The sequence below is a fragment of the Monodelphis domestica genome, chromosome 4 (assembly GCF_027887165.1).
Source record: "Monodelphis domestica isolate mMonDom1 chromosome 4, mMonDom1.pri, whole genome shotgun sequence".
NCBI lineage: Eukaryota > Metazoa > Chordata > Mammalia > Didelphimorphia > Didelphidae > Monodelphis > Monodelphis domestica.
Genome location: NC_077230.1, coordinates 3,272,380 through 3,282,255, shown reverse-complemented (window position 1 = coordinate 3,282,255; position 9,876 = coordinate 3,272,380).

Here is a 9,876-nt window from a genome sequence, read left to right as displayed (position 1 = left end):
AAGAAAAAGTTATCTATGGTTTTTAAATAACAAATAACAACAGAGGAATTATTAAACTATATATTTTTAAAACTACACATGGGGAAAAATGTTAGAACAGAATTTAAGTAGAAGTGATGGTGGAGGAACAGTCCTAAAATGCTAGGACTTAAACTTCACAATACTCCATCTATAGGTTAATGAGTGTTTTTGAGGCACTAACCTGAAGAATGTGAGGAAAATGAAAGGGAGGAAGAGATCATAGAAAATGTATATTATATCCTAATTAAGTCAATAGTGAACAATAAGGGGGAAAATAACTCCTGTTAGTCTCTCAGGAAGAAGGAGACTTAGAGAAGAAGGGAGAATGGTGGAAAAGGAAGTATTAAAGCATGGGAAAGGAAGAGGGGGAATCTCCAGTCTGTGGTGACAAGGGATCCCCCTGAAGAATACTCTCCTGGGAAAAGAAATATTTTTTAATGTGTGATGGGGATCTTACAATGGGTGTCATCTTAAGGCTTTTGCTTAGAGAGATCACTACCATTAAGCTCCTGCTTCAGGAGAAAGGGAATCAGAGTTCCTGGGGACAACTAACATAGAGAAGGCATTGACCCAGAGAAGAGACTTCTTGACAAATGGGAAGAAAATTATCATGGAGTGAGAGTAGGAAGGTGAGGTATGAACTGCACAATCAGGCATAAAGGACATTTCTGTCACAGAATAATATATCCAACTTTTTTTTTCTGTCCTTTAGAAATTACTACTTCTTAGATCTAGGCAAAACAGAATAAAATCAGGAGAGGGCAAGATCTAGAAGACACCAACATGGACAGTGTTTAGAAGACAGAACTAAAATAAATTTCTTAAAAACTTCATTTACATGAGAAATGTAGATACTGAATGATACGTAAGTATAAGAACTGTGAATCAGAGAAAAAAGTTAGAATAGACAGAAAAAGAAAAACGATTAATGAAGAGAGTAAGGAAAAGAAACTTTTTGTAAAGTGAAGAAAGTGAAAAAATATCTAGAAAGCAAAAGAAGTTTAAAGGGAGATATAGAAGAATTTTATTTCATTTACTGAGAGAACAAAAAAGGGGGCAGAATTAGAAAACTAGATAAAAAGAAAAAGCTCAGTGCAATTCCAAATCTAGGGAATGAGATAAAAAATAGGAAGGTAAAAGCTTAAGAGTGAGAGAAAAATAGTCTCTGAAAGTAGAATTGCTTTAAATGACATTAAACTAAAATGATAGAAAAGGGAACATATTGTAATTTTTATAGAGTAAAACAAACAATTAGAACAAAATCTTAATTAATTAAAAAATTGGAGACAAATGGAGGTAAATATAAATCCAACTGATAGGTTTAAATGTAAATGGACTAAATAATCCAATAAAATGAAGATGACTGATTGCATAAGAGAACACACATCCTAAAATTGTTACAAGAAATCCACTTAAAAAAGCAAAGACATTAACAAAATAAAAATCAAATGCTCAAACAAAATTTACTATGCATAGCATGAATCAAAAAAATGCAAAACTGCAATCTTGCTATCAGCCAAAACAAAAACTAAGAACAAACAAAAAGATAAGCAAGTGTTAAGATTAAAATTCTCTGGAAGACTGGATCTTAATTTTAAAATATTTTGTAAAAAATAAAAAGCAGGCCAGAGAAAGAAAAGATCTCTGGCCCCATGTTTCCTTAGCAAGCTGCTCTAAGAGTCAGGTCAAGAGCCAAGAGCTGGGAGCAGGGTCAATGCACACCTTTTCCCTCTGGATTTCCTGAAAAAAAAAAAAAAAGCCCCCCCCCCCCCCCCCAGGCTCAAAAGTATCTCTTGCTCATTGCTCCCACCAGAGCTCTGAATGAATTATCGGTTAAAAAACTTAGGGATGGTCTTTTTAAAGTAGTGCTTCTGTCAAGGGAATATCTCTTTGGGAAGCTAATTCTGACTGTTTTTGAAATAAAGAAAAACCTTGAGGTAACCCCCAAAGGTTAGAAATAACTATTCTTAGTCTGGATAGCCTCTAACTTGTGCTTAGAAATGAAAATAGAGACTGAGGTTCAAAAACGACCCTTCAGTTCTTTTTAGCATGGGTTGTGCTATGTGAATTCTTACAAGTCATAGTTTTCTATTTCTTGTGTGGGGGGGTATTCTTGTCTGGAACCATGTGAGGTGAAGCAAGAAAAAGGGGTGAGCTATCTTTTGTGGGAATAGTTTCTTTGGATTAGAATTTGTGCTCTTGTGCCTCAGTTCACAAGTCCATTGAAGGGGCCCCCGATTTCGGAACGCCACTCAGTACAGTGTCGGTTTACAAGTTCCCCTCAATGGGAAGGGCCCTTTTCGTACTTGGAACAAGATCAATACTCTGGGATCTGAAGTTGATTGGAGAAAGTGAATCCGACTGGTCAGGGGCTTCCTTGATCGCTATTCCATCCCTGTGATACTCTCTAATCAAAAATGGTCACTTAAAATATTTATGTCATAAAGTCTTTAAATAGTAAAAACAAAGTCATATCAAAATTAGTATTCACCAATAGACTATTTATGATATCTTATCAATAAAGTAGAGTAGAGATCCATTTGAGCTGAATGGTCCGATTGAGGGTGGGACCTTGGGGAGTGCATGCATTCATGTACATATGTGTGTATATGGTGGTCACCAGGTAGGCGAGGCTGCCGCTACTTTCCCCAAAGCGCATGTGTGCTCTTCCTCTAATAGCAGGGGCACGGCAAGGAGACAGAGAGGGGCAGACCAAGACCTCCAGTCACAATCAAGAGGGTAGTCAGTTCTGGACTTCAGGACTTTTAGGTGAGCGAGGACGGGGGACAAGAATAGCCCAACTCCACGAAGAACCTTCTTGTGCAGCTGTAGTTCCTGGGGTAGAAAAACAGGGAGAGGAATTCCCTTTTCCCTCCAAACCTCTGGCAAAGAATAAATGACAACCTCCAGTGACTTTTGTCTAATCTGTGACTGATTAGTTTGTATGCAGGGCCCTAGAGCAGACTCTGGCCTGGGCAACACTGCCCTTCCACCCACAGTGTAAAACCCAAAGAAGTTCATTTAATCCCATCCAATCCCATTCCCCAAATCTACCTATTATAGGCGCCATGTTGGAAATCTGTGATAAAGGTAAATGGAAACAATAAAGTTCTGAGCAGGATTAATTTATTAGCAAGGCCAGCAATCACCAGTAAATGGGTCCAACTCTTCCTCAGTATAGCCAAGGACACCATTGAAGTCTGTAGTTTAAAAATTTTTTAAATATTTTTCAGATGATGTGTCAATATAATTTTTTATATTCATCTTCTCATATTTTTTCATCCACATTCTCTATGTCTTTCCTTTCCTACCTTTCTCCCCAAGAAAGCAGGTAATATAGTATAAACTGTACACATATTACCATATAATACATATTTTCCTGTTTATCAATTTGTGATACAGGAAACATATTGCTTATAGTAGAGAAAAATTCATGGAGGCAATAAAGTGAAGAATTGTATGTTTCCATTTCCATTGAGAATCCATCTTCTTCTATCATGGCGGAAATCTCATGGAATCCCTTTGAGTTGCCCTAGATCCTGATCTTATTTATAATAAGTTAAGCCATTTGCAGTCAATCATCTTATATTATTGCTGTTATTGTGTACAATTTTCTCCTGGTTCTGCTCACTTTACATTGCATTACTTCATATTAGTTTTCCCAGGCTTTTTTGTGATCATCTCATCTTGTTTGTCATTTCTTATTTCTTAGTATTTTTATATGTAACAGAGAGGAACAAATCAAATGGCATAATTTTGAAAAACAGGTTTTCCTTCATTATGATTGGCTAGTGATTGATAGAGAAGTAAAACAGGTAATTAAACAGAAAAGTTGAAATAGAACATTTGGGGAGAGGAAACTTGTGGTTGGAACAAAGAACCTTATGGCTGGAACATTTGCCCAGAATGTTCTTCCACAAACATCTTTCTCAGTCTTATGATGAGAAGAAGGAATTCTGTGGTTTGTGCCCCTAGTTTGCCATAATGCACATGATTTACAAGAAAATTAGGAAAGAATTGCTTCCAACAATTGATTGAATTCAAAATATAGAATTCATTTATAATTACAAACAATTCCTCCTTTGATCCTTTAAAGACATGTCTTTTATGAATCACTTCATAGTAAGTCTAAAGCATTGGTTACAATACCAAAATTAAAATAAATTGTATCTTTATCTAAAAGCCATTTCTACATAGTCATATTCTGGATCAAGATCTTGAGCTAATAGGATTCTTAGAAGTCCAATTTGGGCAATCTTTGGTATAACAGGTAACACATTAAAGGCAGAAAAACAATTATAATAATTAAGAGGAAATAACTCCATTTAATTAGAGTAGTATTAGATTAAAATAGGAATCAGGTCCTTGTATTTTAAGAAAAATTATTAGGATTACTTGGAGTTAGAAGATGAGAAACAGGTAGAAAGGGGGCCCTAATCCAACATGCCACATGGCTCTCCAGCAGACCCCCAGCACAGAAGTTTCTTTACAGACTGTGTGTGTGTGTGTGAGAGAGAGAGAGAGAGACAGACAGACAGACAGAAAGACAAAGAGAGACAGAGAGAGACAGAGAGAGAGAAAGAGAGACAGAGACAGAGACAGAGAGAAAACTTACTGCTCAACCCTTTTTTATAACCTCTCCTGGCTCCCTTTGTCCTGTCCTAGCTTCCCCATCAAGTTCAGGCTCGCACTAGGTATGCAGGTAGTAGACAGTGGATGGCATCACTTGCATAACCCTAGAAATGGATGGGGAGAGAGTAAATTTCCTTGGCACAGTCCCCACCTCTGATTCTTTGGGAGACCAGCATGTCAAATCTCCTCACTCTAGTTTTCTAGGAAATTCACATGTCAGGTCTCCCCAGTGACTCATTTTACATATGGAGCCCATACATTGAAAGATTCTCTCACTACAGGATTATAAAATATTGCATCTTACATAGAGGGAATTACAATAATTTGGGGAATAAGAGGGAAAGAAAGAAGGGAAAAATGATTGATAAATGCATTGGCAAAAAGCCAATTGGGGGCACTTTCCTTTTGTATAAAATTTCACAGTCAGAATAAATGATAGGTTCAACCCCCTTTAGTTCAGTTCATTATATCCCAAAGTTCACTCTACATCTCTTGATGTGATGCGTGATTTCTGCAGACATCCTTATGGTATCTTCTCCAGAAGATCTACTTTCTTGTTTGGGGTATTGGTGATTTTCTTTTCCTAAAATTACTTTGAAAATCTTAAACTTTGGATTGTAGGATAATTATACAATCCCCTGTTCAGGAGGGTGTTGACCAACACTAGAATCACCATGGGATACATGACTGAGCTATGAGGTATATGAATAAATTCTCATATCCCCCGACCCCCCAAAGCCCCAAAAACCAATCAGAAGAGAAAAAATTTTAGATAAAAAATGAAGCAAAATCCCATGTGTATAAAATTATGACTAAAAATCAAACCAGAACAGATCTTTGAATGACCAGCAAGGCCCAATGAGGTATCTTATTTCCTACAAGCGTGAAGGACAGTTGCAATAATATTGCACTTGCCCATCGGCTTCCAGTACTATAGAAAATTGCCATGCTATAAAAGAGAAAAGGGGACAAAAGTCTGAGGTAAAAGGGAAGTATGCTTCCCTGGTCTGATTTTTCTTTCAATCACAGGGAGAGGGGAGCCAAAATGAAAGTCAAACAAAGGCACTTGTTATAACTATGCACAGGGAAGTTCAATGTCTGGATTTTACAAGCAACTGGTTCCTCAAATACCCCCCAAAATCCTCTGCCTTGGTATAGATTCTTATCAACCCCACAGGGATTGTTGGTCTCCTTGACTTTGTGCTTCTTTGCACTGTGCAGTGGCTCATTAATAATCTTGTCTTCTGAAATCATATACAAATATTAGTTAAAGTCCCATAATACTTAACAATCAATGGCAGGTTTCCATAGTGTAAAGCTTTTAGGTATGCAATGATATTAGGACTAATAGGTATTGTAGGCTATTCTTCAAAATCAAAACATTAATACTGATTCCATATACTCAAGTTAAAAAAAAAGAGAAGAAAAAGAGAAAAAGTCAAATTCTAATTTCAAATATAGAGAAAAATAAATAAAAAAGGAAAATCATGATTGCATATCCCATTAGACAATGGGTCAGCCAAACAGAGGCATGACAAAAGGATTTCTCACTCAAAAGTGATATCTATTTCCTTTTTTAACTTGGCCATGGTCCACAGCATGAATATACATAATTTTTTCACCTGGCAAAAACTTGTTAAAAACTATAGTGAAATAGTTAATAGAAATTCTAAAGAGTCCCACAATTCCCCAAAGTAGAAGAGCCCATTTGGTTATAGTAGCAAACAAATAAATTCTCTGTAGCTATGAGAGGGGGAGGTATAGGCTGGGCAGGAGGAGTGGGAGGGGGAAGTAGAGGCTGAGCAGTGGGGAGGGAAAAGCCATGCAAGGCAAGAGAAAGGGTGGGCAGGGTAAGGTAAGAGCAAGAGTGGACAGGGTTGGATAGTAAGGGGGGATAGAGTGATGGCACCAATGATGGGCTGGGTGGAAGGTGAGAGGGGCAGGGTAGAGGGAGGTGTCAAGTCAGGATGGGCTGGATCAAGAGAAGAAGTAGCCTCAGAGCAGGTGGTGCCATTTTTTTTTCAGATTTAACTGAGAGGTTTTTGGTAGTACTCAGCTTGGTTGAACCATTAAGATTATATTATATGCCCAGTCAAAAGAGCTCTAGCAGGGCCAGGTAAAAGCCTTCAATGTTCAGGCTTACCGTAGACTTTTTGTCTCCTTCTTTGACATCAAATGCTCCTTAGGAAAGCCTGGTTCATCCCAGCTGCTTAGTAATTTATGCTCTGGTGACCCCCTGAGAACCCTGCTTGACTCCTTCATAGCAATATTTCCCATAATGTAAAAAGGACTTTGTTGATTATCTGGTCAGAAGCTACTGATTTTATTCCCTAAATTCAGAAAAATCCCTAGTCTTTCTTCCCTCTTTTCCTTTTAATGATCTGTTTATGGTTCCTGCTGTGGTTGCTGAGGAAGAGAAACCCCAACTTAGGTGGGGGGGGGTGGTAGTTAGAATTTGGACCCAGCAGTAGCTGTATGGCTTTGGGGATAGGGCCCAGCAGGGAGCTAAGGCAGGTCCAGGGCCCCTGTGCATTGTACAGAATCAAATAGTTAAAGAATCCCAAAGCATTTCCAATACTCTCATAAAAAATGTAGATACAACTTGCTTTAAGTTTATTTTAAAAAATAACAAAGTTGGACTTTGGTATTTCAGCATTTTAAAAAATGAATCTGCTATGTATTAATAGGATATAGTTATAGGCTTAAAAACGAAATTATTGTAAGGCAATAAAAGTTTTGAAATGATCAACTATTTAATTGGTATACCCAATTAATTAATTTTGTGTATTTTATTTTTGTTTTGAATGATAAATTTTAATATATTTTTATCAGTTATCATTTGATTTAATTTTATTAATTTCACTAATTTTCTTAAATTTAGTTAGATTTAATTTAACTTTATTATTTTTTCTATAATTTAGTTTCATTTAGTTTAGTTTATTTAATTTGATTTGATTTAATTACATTGTTGCCTCTTTGCTAATATTTTATTCTCAAATTTCACATCAATGTTCATCAGGGATATTGACCTATAGCATTTCCTTTCTTTGTTTTGACTCTCCTTGGTTTGGGTACTAAGACCAAATTTATATCATAGCAGTAATTTGGCAGGACCAAATTACTTGTTTTTTTGCAGGTGCTTTTTGTATTATTGAAATGAAATTTTCTTTGAATATTTTATGTAATTCAGTAGTAAATCTCTCGGATATCAGAGATTTGTTTTTGTGAGTTTATTTGTAGCTTATTTATTTTCTTATTTCTGAGAAATTGCTGAAGCTATATATTTCTTTTTCTCATTCCCTAAGTATTATAAATTTTTGTAGACATCCATTTTACTACTCTGTTTTATCAGCATATATTTGGACATAATTATTTCTAGTGATATTTTTGTAATTTCTCCTTTTTGATATAGGTAATTTGTTTTTCTCCTTTAAAAATTAAATTAGTTAGCATTTATCTTTTAAAGATAAATTAGTTTATTCAGGTCTCTACAATTTTAAGTTTTTAATTTGCAGGTTTTCTATTTTGGTTTTTGGTTTGGTTTCGATATTTGTTGATTTTTTAGGTTTTCTTTTTTAGCTGCATACCCAATTTTTTTATTCCTTCTTTCTTTTGCTGACAAAACTAGTTATAAATATAATTTTCCCCCTAAGAAGTCTTGAGATTTTAGCATGCTGTCTCATTGTTGTAATTATCTTTGGTGTAATTATTATTTCTTTGACTCACCAATTATTTTGTATTAAGTTTTTTTTAGTTTAAAGTTAATTCTAATATTTTCTTCAATGACCCTTTATTTAAAATAAGTTTAATTCATTAGAGTCAATAAAGTATTAATATGCTTAATATTTCTGCTTTTCTGCTTTTTATTATGTCTTTATGTCACAATCTATGGTCAATTTTTTGTAAAGCTATGAAGACAACTAAGTTATTTCCATAACTTTATCTTATTTACCATTTAAATTATTCTATTTGGCATCTTAACTCCTATCTTGTTCATCTTTTGGTTAAATGTTTCAATATCTGAAAGCTTTCAGCAGAATCTTTATGATTAAATTAAAATTTTTTTTGGATCATGGGTCTTCTGGGTTGTAATCTAGGCATTAAAGTTTTTAGCATCATAAGGCATTTAGAGTTTTCCATTAAGTATTTAGATGCTATATACATTATATAACATTAATATATTATATTATTATATATAGATTAAATGTTGAAATTAATTTGTCTATGTTACCTTTAAACAAAATGTGATTACTTTATTTTTTAAAAAATTGTATTTGCAAGAGCCTCTGTAATAATGATTGCTATTTTAAATTTAGCTGACACAGAATGGAATTTGTTCCATTTAACTCTATGCAAATATGCTTCAAATATGTTTCTTCTAAAGGAAATATTGAATTCTGCTTACTAATCCATTCTACTATCCTCTTCTGTTTTATAGGTCAGTTCATCCCATTCATAATCACAGTCATTATCATTAATTGGGTATTTTCTTCTACTTTAAAATTTTTAAATGTTTTCCTTTTTTCACTGCCCTTCTGCTTTTCAAAGAATAAAAGCATCATGCAACAGGTTTGCTTAAAACCTATGCTTGATACAATCAATTTCTTCTCCCTTGCTGTTTCTCTTCTCATTCAGACATCAATCACATTTCTTCTTTCTAAATCTCTTTATATGCTCCTCTTCATGATCACTTAATTGAATGTAAGGTTTATATTACTTACAACTGATCTCTCCTCATTTCTTCTTTTCCCCATCCCTATTTTCTATTATTTTTCCTGCTAAGTTGAATGTATTTTTACACTAAATTCTTTTTTTGTGTGTTTGCCTATTCTTTTTGATTCTCCTTTGGCCAGTTCAAATAACATTCCCCCTTCCTTCCTTGTTTGCATAGATTTCTGCTTGTGTCCCCAATTAAAGAAGTTCTGTACATTTCTCCTCATTTCTTCTCCAGACTATACTTTTCTCCTTCCTTCCTTCCTTCCTTCCTTCCTTCCTTCCTTCCTTCCTTCCTTCCTTCCTTCCTTCCTTCCTTCCTTCCTTCCTTCCTTCCTTCCTTCCTTCCTTCCTTCCTTCCTTCCTTCCTCTCTCTCTCTCACCAAAACATTAGGAAAATCATTCACAGAAGTATCTTACTTAGCTCCTTTTATAACCCTGATGACATTAAGGTTTTTGTAAGTGACAGGGACTGCCCAGCCAGTGTCATGCCAATTACAACAGTCCGGG